This window comes from Adiantum capillus-veneris, chromosome 14 (genome assembly GCF_014529385.1).
Source record: "Adiantum capillus-veneris isolate H3 chromosome 14, ASM1452938v2, whole genome shotgun sequence".
NCBI classification, from domain to species: Eukaryota; Viridiplantae; Streptophyta; class Polypodiopsida; order Polypodiales; family Pteridaceae; genus Adiantum; species Adiantum capillus-veneris.
The window spans coordinates 16,820,809-16,832,794 of record NC_140944.1 but is presented as its reverse complement, the minus strand read 5'-3'; the positions used below and the strand labels follow the sequence as shown (position 1 = coordinate 16,832,794).

The following is an 11,986-nucleotide window of genomic DNA, read 5'->3' as shown; positions in this document are numbered from 1 at the left end:
GCAATAATATACGTGGTAATTAAAGAGGTAAAAAGTGCGACAATATTTGTGGTAATATTTAACTTGCAGAAAAATTGCTTCCCAACTCCCTCTCTCTCTTTTGGCCACCCAATTTTAGATTTTGTCTCTCCATAAAACACTGTAAAGGACCGTGGTAAACATTTTGAAAGTTTTATAGTGTCAAAGTTGATGATGAGTAAGCGTACACAAGCGGGGAGAATACATGAGACAGAAAAAAAGCGAGATACACTCTGCTAAACCAACCAACCCTAGTGGCACGACACCGAAGCTTCGGAGCGCGCCGAATGCTCCGAAAGAGAGGGAGATGCGGATGGAGTAGGAACGCGCGATGATGCGCCAGAGCGATGACGCTCCACGTACCACTGTCTCTACTGCGGTGACAAAGGAGAAAGAAACTCCTCATCATCCATACCTGCATTAAACACACGAATATTTAAACTTAATATTGAATGAATAGAGTAGACAATGACGCAAAGACCATTAAATACAATGACGTAATGACGCATATAAATACAATGACGCAATGAATTGAGTGATAGAAGAGGCAAGTCAAAAACTCAGAATTTTCAATCAAAAGATGTGAGCGCGAGTAGAAAAGAGCGTTATACACCATGGAAGGTACTTAGAGAGCCAGAGCTTTTACAACACGGAGCAAAATTGTTCAAATACAATATTTGTGGCTTTAAGAGATCTCTCTCTCATCCTCGCATAACTCAGCATAACTTCCTATATCTATATAGAGCTCTCCGTTTAAACACATATCCTCTGTTTCATTTTGTAGCTCCTCTGCATGCACCCCATATAGAGTAGTAGCATCTTGATGCTCGTCTGGCACCACCGCAGCGGCTTCTAATTGAGCATCTTCTCTGATCTCCTCCATTGATGCCGTTGTGATTGGCACATGGTAGCCTTCATACGTCCTTGCACTACAAGGGGCTACCTCTATGACGTACCACCAGTTTGATGTAGACTTTGTAGGATGAAATATTACCTGCCAGAGCCACATAACTTACATGAGAGCTTTCAAGCACACAACTTGTAAAATGGGGATGTTAACTATTTACATACTTACTTGTTCACAATGCTCGGGTAGTACGAAAGTGTCTCTTAGGTCAGTCCATTTCTTAGTAGAATCCACCTCAAGAAAACCAGACTCTCCTCTACGCGCAGTAGCGTTGCGACCCTCCATGATTATCTTGAATCATTGCACGTCGAACAAGTCGACAAAAAATCCTCTGTAATCGATCCTCAAAATCTCTTGTAGCGTGCCGAAGTAAGTAAGTTCCGCCACCACAGGATGTGCATCAGAGGAACGTCGTCGACTAGACTGTTCAAATTTTTCCATGATTCCACAATCTTGAGTAAAACGCTTTTTGTCGATCCGTTCCACCCTAAAATGTTGACCTTTGCACCATGCTGCCGTGTATGACTTATACTACAACGAACAAAGATTATGAGTGGCCGTTCAAACGTTTAAAAATAAAGTCACTAGCTAGTCGTACATTGCAAACTTACCTTGGTCGCGCAACCCCGAGAGTACTCCCACTCTTCCTCAGTCAATTCGTCACCGCATTGTTGTGCGCTTTTCAATTGGTTGTGCAACCATCTTAAGCTCATGAATGTTGGTAGGCTCTCCAGAACCGTCGGATAGTGCATCGGTGGTCGTCTTCCCCGTCTCCACTCGATTCGTGCCCTTTGTCGCTCTTGCTTTGCATCCTCATATTGTGAAATCCACTTTTGCATCAGTGGATTGTGAAGCATGCAAAATCGGTTGATTTTAGCCTCTAGATCTTCCGTCATCTTCTTCTCAACACCGAGATTGCATATGACAATCCCAGATATGCGCTCATCATCTATGGTTCGCCATAGCGTGTCCCGGGCTTTATCAAATCCGTCTAGCCACTCTCCAATGTACACTAGGGACTTTGATACCAACCAACCTTCTGCCATGCTACCCTCCGGACGTGCCTTTTGACGCACATATCCCTTAAGCGTTTTCATGAAACGTTCTAAGAAGAGCATCCATCTGGAATGAACTGTGCCAGCTATTTCCACCTCATCAACTATGTGAACAAGAAGATGCACCTGAATGGTTAGCATGGTAGTAGGAAAATGTTTCTCAAACATGCACACAAGCTCCGCAGCATTTAGTTTGGCGAATGGTATGGAGTCTACGTTGATCTCCTTTTGTGAGATCCATTGCACCAGCTTTGCAAGTTTGTAGATTGTGTTACGGATGTCGAGAGACAAACATCCCTCAATGGCAACCGGTAAAATAAACTGTAAAGTATGTGCATCAATGATATTAAAGTCCACATTTTATGCAATGATATTAAAGTCCACTATGAACATACCTGACACATTTTATGCCAATCGTGTGACTTCAAACCGGTAAGCTTTCCTTCTTTAGTAAAACACGTTCGGAGCGAGTGCATTACGCCAGTGGGGGTCCGCAAAGATCGAATGGTCTCTTTTACTTTGCGTTCTTGGGCTCCTGTGAAAATCCATGGTGCTTTAGGGAGTTTTATCGATCCATCAGACGCTATTTGCGGCCAATATTGCTCCATACGATCCACATTTCTAAGGTCAACTCTGGCTCCCAAAGTATCTTTCTTGCCGATCAGATGGTCCCATAGTAGATTACCCACATTCTTGAATATGTGCATTGGATCGAGCAAGTGATTGATCATGAGTCGGGGCCAGTATGGTAACTCATACCATAGAGATAGTCTCTTCATCCCTGGAGGCAATCCGTCATCGCACATCTCCTTCTACTCTAACCATGCTTGTGCAAACATCCTTGGTGGCTCTCTTCCCAAAAAGCCGTCGCGTAACACATGATTCTCTGGAAGATACGCTTGATGACCTTCGTAGATTTTCTTCTTCAGTGAGGGCGCCCTACGTGCATTCAGTCTAGGTCCACATGTGACACATGCTCTGTATCCGCTTGTTTGAAGCCCTGCATGTATACACATGATAATAGATCAACTATGGGAAAAAACAAGATTTACAGTGTCTGAGTGAGGAGTGTCAATAGATCACCTGAGCATTCTTTTAGCCTGGGATAGTCATGCATGGTCCACATTAGAATGCCTCTAATCAAAGCATTCCGTCGTCCTGTGTGTCGGCTCATATCCACCACCTCTATGCCAATCCACAATTGTTGTAGCTCTTCCAATAGTGGACGAAGATACACATCCATATTCTCCACTTTATATCGCCCTGGCACAATCAAGCTTAGCCATAGGTGCCCCTTCTTTGTAGTCAACCACGGGGGAATGTTGTAGTTGACGATGACAACGGGCCATACACTGTAAGATGTTGATCTTTGACCAAATGGATTTACGCCATCCATAGCCAGGCCTAAGCGCAAATTTTGAGCTTCCCTGGCAAAATCCGACCATGTTCCATCTATATGTTTCCAGGCTGCGCAATCTGCAGGAATTCGTAGCACACCATCCGAAGATTTATTCTCCTCATGCCATGATGCTAGGGCGGCCATGGACTTACATTCGAAGAAATGCTTGATGCGAGGAAGCAGAGGAAAATGTCACAAAACCTTTTGTGGAATTTTTGTCCTGTGGAGATCTACTCGATATCTTTCGGAATCACATTTCGGACACTTCTCCATGTCTATGTATTCCCCTATGAAAAGAATGCAGTCATTAGGACAAGCGTGGATAGAATTGTAATCCATCCCCAAGTTTCGCAAAATCTTTCTTGCTTCATCTCGGGAATCTGGCATCACATTGTCAGCTGGTAGTATGTGCTCTTTAACAAATCTACACAACATAAAAATACGATACAGTCGTGTAAAAATCTATCAGATCATTATACATTTAGAGTTTTATTAAAGTAAACTAATTGTAATAGATCACCTGAAAAGTGATGTGACCCTAGTGTCACTCCATCCAAACTTTGTCTGCATGTTGAGAAGAACCAGGAGTGCTTTCAATCTAGACATACGTGCTCCATTATACAATGGCGTATCGGCTTCACTTTTCATATCATCATAGATAAGCCTTTCTGAATCCATGATCGTCTCGATCATTTCATCAATCTCGGGCTCAAACATTGCCTCGTTGGGAATGTGCTCTGCATGATCATCCCCCGAGCTGTCAGAGGCTACATCTTGTGGCCTCACATATGCTGCTTGACCAAAGCGCCTGCGAACACGTCTATTGGGTTTCAAGATTGCTGCTTGTTGGCCAGCGTCAGAGTCCGACGAGTTATAATTGGCAACAACTCGATCTATAATAGATGGATCGAACTCGCCAAATTCGCGAACGTGCTGCAAAGAAACACGTCTTGTCCGTCCCACAACATGCTTGCATTGATTACAAGGACATAAGACCCTCGTTGAGAGATAGGTGTTTCGGTTGGACGGTCCCACATCCTCGTCACTACTCATAATGAGGATAAAAATCTTATAACCTAGACAACAAATTTAATATTCTATTGGCATTCTTCGTCTTATCTCTCTCTCTCTCTCTCTCTCTCTCTCTCTCTCTCTCTACCTCACATTCTCTAGTCATGTCCAATCCCCGCACACCTTGGTCTAGAGGTGCACGGAGATCAGAACCACCGGGTTATAATCTCGTCTTTATTGGTCAATACCTATATTTGTGGGTACAAGAAATCTACAGACCCACGTCTACATGATACTGCATGTAGTGGACAAAACCCCTTTGCCTCTTCTCTAGCTGTAGCACTTCACAGCATCTTAACATCTTTTCACAGTAGATCTTTTCACTGTTCGTCTAACTCTAAACCCTAAACCGTAAGTAATTCTTGCGTGGACTCGATCTAACGTAAATAAGCGTAAATCTAAATAAACGTAAATCTAACTAAAAATAAACCTAAATCTAATTTAACGTAAGTCTACATCTAACCTAATCTTTAACGTCTTTTGGGATAGTTTCCTACGACGTTAAAACTCTCTTCTTCTTGTGTGTGTGTGTGTGTGTGGGTAAACCTAAATAAACCTCAGTCTAATCTAATATAACATAAATCTAAATGTAACGTAAATTATGTTATATTAAAAACAAAGAACTAAACTAACAGGGATTATAAGAACATTAAAACTGATTTAACACATAATTTTTCACATAACTCGGCAAGAGTTGGCATTCTCATCACTAAAGATGTGAGAGTTAACTTCCGGCGGTGACGCTGCCTCATCTCCATCCACATCTGACGACAGCAATTGGCCCTTTGGACCGTTCTTGCTCTTGTTACTAACTTTGAAGTTGCTGTTGAATGACTAGAGGTTGTCTAGATGGTCATTGTCGGGGATGTAGTGACTCTTGCCGCCCTAAAGATCCACCTTCTTCCCTATCTTGTGAAGACATTTCACCAGTACTTTTGGATCGACGGAGCCCACCATGAGTGAAGGCAGCAATACCCTATATTCCATTGAAGGCTTTCTTCACCCGCTTCATGCAGGCATCGCAGTCTATGGAGACCTAAATCTAATCTAATATAACGTAAATCTAAATCTAGCGTAAATAAACGTAAATCTAACTAAAAATAAACCTAAATCTAATCTAATTTAACTTAAATAAACCTAAATCTAATCTAACGTAAGTCTACATCTAACCTAATCTTTAACGTCTTTTAGGATAGTTTCCTACGACGTTATAACTCTCTTCTTCTTGTGTGTGTGCGCGTGTGTGGATGTGTGTGCCAATAAAAAGGGATAAATGGTATAACCTTTCTATCACCCATGCCAAGTATGATAGATTGGTTATGCCATTTCCCTCTTGAATAATAGGTCTTGAGTTCAACTCCTCGTCGGCTAGATCTTTAGGTCTTTTAATTTTAATTAGTTTCCTACGACGTTAAATTAGTTTCTCTCTCTTTCTCTCTCAATGTGTGTGCGTTTTTTTGTTTATGCATGTTTTCTCTCTCTTTTCCTCTCTCAATGTGTGCGTTTTTTGTTTATGCATGTTCTCTCTCTCTTTTCCTCTCTCAATGTGTGCGTTTTTTGTTTATGCATGCTCTCTCTCTTTTCCTCTCTCAATGTGTGTGTGCATTCTTTGTTTATGTATGTGTGTGTGCATTTTTTTTAATGTTTGTACTTTTTCTCTCTCTGTCTCTCTCTCTCTCTCTCTCTCTCTCTCTCTCTCTCTCTCTCAAAAACACTATGTGGGTGTGTGTGTGTGTGTGAGAGAGAGAGAGAGAGAGAGAGGGAGAGAGAAAGAGGGGAAGGGAACATGAGAGTGAGGAGAGGGAAGGAGCATACCTGGCTCTCCTTCCTCTCCTCGTGTGTGTGTGTGTGTGTGTGTGTGTGGAGAAGAAAGAGAGAGAGAGAGAGAGAGAGGGAGAGCGTTACCCGCTCCTTGCTTGAGGGCACCGAAAAACTCAGATCTGAGATCAGAGTTTTTGGGTGCTCTCTGTTATTTTTTTTTAGCCCAGCCAGCGTCGCAAATTTACTTACAAGTAAATTTGCGACGCTCATAGCGACGTCGGGAATTTTTTTTTTTGAGCGTCGCTGTGTGAGCGTCGCTAATATGAATAGCCTCTTGTAGTGCTTCGGCCACACCTCGCATGGGGCCTCGGGGGAAGATGGTTCTTCCAAAGGCACCTTGGATTCTATCAAGGGTGGATCAAGAGCGGATGAAACAAGTCATTGCATCCATCCATACTCCAGTAGGTTATATGCGTTCGCTCAAGGGTGCCTTCACTAAAACTAAGAAAGGAGGATCCACACAACTGTATGGGCTCAAATCCCATGATTGGCACAAGATTCTTTAGGTAATGTATGTGTGTGTGTGTGTGTGTGTGTGTATGTGTGTGTGTATCTGTGTGTGTATGTGAGTGTGTGTGTATGTGGTTTAGGGTTCTGGATACTAATAAGTCTTTTTGTTTGTGCAATAGTTTGTGCTTCCAATTAGCATTAGTGGATTTGCGAATACGAAGGTAAAGTCTGCAATATTCAAGGTGGGAGAAGTTGTTAGGTATAGCACATTTGATCCTCCCTCCTAAACTTTACTTTGAAGACTAACTTTACTATGAAGATTATGAAGGGTTTTTTGGTTACAGGTTTGTGAGTTCCAAAGAAATTGAAGTTTCAGCCATTCCAAGAGCTCGACTTCTAGCAATTGAAGCAACTTGTGCTATGGAGGATGCATTCCCACGTTCTATCCTTGTTAGCCAAGTTAACCTATTGCTCCATCTTGTTGAGGAGATAGCCATTTGTGGTGTGGTTCACTCCAGGTGGATGTTCTTTCTTGAGAGGTTCCTAAAGACCTTGAAAGACTTTGTAAGGCTACGATCACAACCAGAGGTATTCATCAATCTTAAGCCTTAAACCTTATTAGGATTGGATTGTATTCACAACGCTTTTTATTGGTTACTTTAATCACTAATGGTTTCATGTGTTCAAGCAAGCATGGCAGAGGGTTGTATTGTACAAGAGTCTTTTGTGTATGTCTCTCAATATCTTTTCACAATAGACCCATCATTGCCTCGTTTAAAGATGGAGGAAGAGGATCCAAAAAAACACGCAAACATTCCAAGTGGGAAAGGTTCTCTGTTGATTTTGTATAGGGAATTTCAAGCCATTGTCTACTCAATGCTCCCATCATGGGCAAATGGGTGGATATGTATGTGGAGGTGCGTACAACGAGAGAAAGGGAGAGGGAAGCATGGAAGAGGCCGCATGGCGGTAGGCGAGCACCTCCCGTTCCTAAAGAGCTTTCCAAATACCGTGATCTAATTCCACTTGGGTGGATACACAATGCCATGACCAAGGCGAAGGCACAAGGAGAACAAATAAGCCCTAAAGAATGGGAGTACGCGTGAGGATGTCTACCAAGGGTAATATACTCAATGTGTTTAGTGTGTGTGTGTGTCATCTCTCTCTCTCTCTCTCTCTCTCTCTCTCTCTCTCTCTCTCTCATCTATCCTGATTGGTTTTTGCAGGCCTTCACATTCAACTCTATGTGGTCCAAAGGACGTCATTTTCGAACCCGCAAGATAGATGAGCGTCGAACCACTCACGATAGTGGAGTTATGGGAAACTTTGACACGACAACACAAGAGGTGAGGGAATGTGGAACAATAGAGAGAATAATCAAAGTGGATTTCAGAACATTTCACAAATATCTCTTTGACTGCCGATGGTTTGCGGGTGAGGTTAAGAGACATGACAATGGGCTTTATATGGTAGACTCCGGGAAATTTCATCGTGGGAAAACCGACAACTTGGTGCAGCCTAGTAGTTGTGAGCAGGTAAAGTCCATGTGCAACTCACTAAAACATTATATGATACATATAAAACTACATTCATGTTGTTGTTTGCTCTATGACCTACAGGTGTTTTATGTGCCTTGTATGTATAGAAGACGACTTTGGTATGTTATTCCGGTCACACCACGGAGCAGATCTATCTTTGCAGATACAAACATAGAGACTTTGGTAGATCCCACCATACCATCTCAAGAAGACACCAATGACGATGATGCAGTTGAGGTCGAGGAGATCCAACCATAGAGTGAGGAGGAGGACGAGGATGGAGAAGATGATGATGATTCAATAGGAGAGGCTGTAGAGGATGAATCAATAGATTTATTTGTTGATTTAGCTACCATGGGGTTGGACATGGATGTAAGCACTTGTAGAGATCTCTTGGAGGATGAAAATCAATAAATATCTTTGGGATTTTGTCTTCTTTCTCTACTTATGCTGTACAAAAGGGCTATTTGTTTATGAACGCAAGACAATATAATTTTGATCATCGTTCGCTTGCCATTTCCATATGACTGCATAGTTGACATAAGATTTTGAGGTGGAAACAAAATATTTTTTGATATAGAATTTCATGAAGTACAAATGAGTAGAGTAGGAGAATCATACCAATAGATGAGGCAAGCAAAGAGAAGAGAGGCACTAAAAATCCCAATGAGAATGGGATTTCTTACACTCCATGCAAAAAGGGAAAAATATTTTTTGATATAGAATCTCATGGAGTACAAATGAGTAGAGTAGGAGAATCATACCAGTAGGAGAATCATACCAATAGATGAGGCAAGCAAAGAGAAGAGAGGCACTAAAAATCCCAATGAGAATGGGATTTCTTACACTCCATGCAAAAATGGGGTACCAATTTCTGAAAAGTAACAAAATAGAATAGAATTTATAGAAAGGGAAATGTGGGAGAGGAATGGGGGCGGCCGGCCAAGTGGATTCTTTATTGCGGTAATCTGCACGGCTATATGCGCGGTAATACATGCGGTAATACATGCGGTAATAATCGCGGAAAAATCAAAAAACCTGCCAGCAGGGCTGCAACATACAATCTCTCTCTTTCTTAAACCTCTCTCTCTACTCTTATGCGGTAATGTTGTGCGGTAACAACAGCATTCTCCCATAGTCTAATTTCAACAAAAAAGTAAAATGGATAGAAAGTAACTCCCTGTGTGGATTTCAAAGCCTCCGAGCCATCTTTTGACTTTTGGAGTGCTTTTTGGCGATGAAATTTCTTGATGTTGGTCTCCATAGCTCCCCGATCCCTTGGGGATCCTTGCAGTATGGTTTTTGTCGACTTTGGCTTCACCGGAGCTTCCTTTGGCAATTTGTCGCTCTAAAAGCACCTGTGGTTGCATTTACATGTCTTCGATGATTTGTGGTGGTCTACCACCATAGGACTTGGTTGTTGATGGTCTAGGAAAGCCGCTCGTAAAGTTTGGGGGCAAACGGACATGCGGTTTGACTGCGAGAGCTATTTGACGCTTTGTGTGTCGGATGCCGTTTCTGAAGTTTAGTGCCGCTTTGGGTCACCTTTTGGTCATGTGGGCTACATAGACTTGTTGAGCATGTCAAGATGCTCCTACCCATGAATTTTGGTAGCATTTGGGTGCCTTTTCACCGATTTTCCATTTGGTGGCCTCTTGCGGGATTCTAGGAATTAGGGTTTTTCCCGATGGTTTTCTATTGCCTTTGGATATCCAAGACTGGTCTCCTATACTAGGGTAAATTGCCGATGAAGTCTCGTTGCTTTTGGGTTAGCCGTTAGGTGGCCGCTTCTACTTGTAGGTCTCTACTGCTCGCTTTGTGTGTGAACCCTACGCTAGTTTTCGCGACAAAACGACAAACATGCGCGAAAAGCTCAAGGTGGTGAGCCTACCTCTCATGTCTGAAGCCCGTCGGGTAGTCGTGCGTGTAGTAGAAGCTGCTGGAAGTTCCGCTCGCTGTAGGTGGCAGAAGCTCTCTCTCAAATGTCAATAGTGAAAATGAGCTAAAAATGAGGTGAAAATTTCTTTTAATGGAGGTCCCCGAACCACTTTTCATGAAATTTGACATGTGCTCCCAACTTCTTGTGAGATGCGGTTTAAGCTCAAAAATTTCTTGATTTGGACTCTATTTGCTCTGTTTACTAGAAATTTGGCATTTCGGTCAAAATCTGGCCAAAACACGCTTTCCGCTCCAGTCTCATAATTGCATCCCCACTGTACCATAGATTGTCCTATAGTCACTCATCATCCCACATTTTTTGTTTTTTTGTTACGATCGTTTTTCACTTGCTTTTGTATTTTTGAAGTTTTTTCTGACGAAAATTAGCAAAACTAAAAGGAAAATAGCAAATCAAACCCAAAAAATCCCCAAAAATCATAATAAATCACAAACAGCACCGCAAAACATTATATACACTCACATGCAATTTTTATGGCCCGATTTCTCCGTTTCACCAATATTTTGCCCGAAAAATGACTATTTCTATTTATATTCACACACCTAGGGCTTGATTTGGCGTTTGGCCCCATATACCTATAGATACATGCTGTATAAGGGCATATGTACCTGGGTCAGAAAATTTCGCAATCAAACAACAACCCTTAAAATAGTCAAAAATCATGCCCTTTTTTGCTCTTCCTGCTATTGGTTCCGCATTTGAGAATGCCTTTCCCCCTCCTAGTCGGAGTCCTCCCGGACGACCAGGTATCGCCTCGGAGTATCTGCCATGTATAGGTTGAAATTTTTTTGCTAATGCTCGGCCGATTAATGTGGCCCTAATGCATACTCGGTCAATGCATGAAAAAATTAATGTTGTGCAAGAGTAGGGTATAAGCAAGATGCTTATTGGCATTCGTTGTCGAGGTTTCCTGTTTTCTTTGTAAGTAACCGTTGTAACTCTACTGCTCTCTGTTTAATTGTCTTTCTTGCAAAAGGCAGTGGCTTTGCCGCTACTGTTGATATAGCCGTAGTTGTTTCGGTGGAGAGGATTGGCTTGGCCGGAATGGCCGTGGACCGTATTTCTTTTGCTTTCCATTGGTAGCTTGTTTTTGCCGGTTTTTGTAGGTGTTTTTTACTTCCTGTGTTGCCATTTTTTTGTTGTTGATTGGCATCCACATAAGTCGGTTGTCTCTTTGCAAATGCTACTGTCTGCCGTCTGATGTTTCTTGTACTGAAGGGAGTTCCTTGTGCTTTTGTTTCGGTAGCCAAATGCAAGTAACATTTATTGCTGAGCATTTTCTTTGGGATCCATATCTGTTTTATGCCCTTGGTTTTTTGTTGAGCTATCTGCTTCGATTGAATTCTTTCGTTGCATTGTTTTTGAATTGCCATGTCATTTCTATCCTTCCGCATCCATACTTGTTTCCCTTGTTTTGGTAACATAGATCTTTGCACTGTGGTCAGTGACTTCGTATGTGTGTAGTTAGCCTGGTTGGCTTTTACCTGTTTATTAGCCTTGGGTATCATGTTGTTCTTTAGTGGCACTCGTGCTTTTGGCTCTTTTTCATGTGATTGCATTGTTGGCAGCTGATTATTCCGGTATTGATGAACAAAGGCTATTACCTGTTGTTCTTGTGCATGCTGAATTTTCACTGCATTCGCATTCCAATCTATTTGCACATTGTACTCTTTTTGCCAAGGTTGTCCCATCAACATTGGGTGTGTTGTGTGCTTTCATCCTCGACTACATAAAATTTGTGTAGGTAAATATATTGTTGTACTTAATGTA

The 11,986-nt window shown here is 42.1% G+C and overlaps 1 pseudogene; it reads left to right on the top strand.

Annotated features, from left to right (window-relative positions):
• The first annotated feature begins 7,243 nt into the window (after positions 1-7,243).
• On the top strand, positions 7,244-8,434 carry LOC147441967 (uncharacterized; annotated as a pseudogene).
• Positions 8,435-11,986: the final 3,552 nt, after the last annotated feature.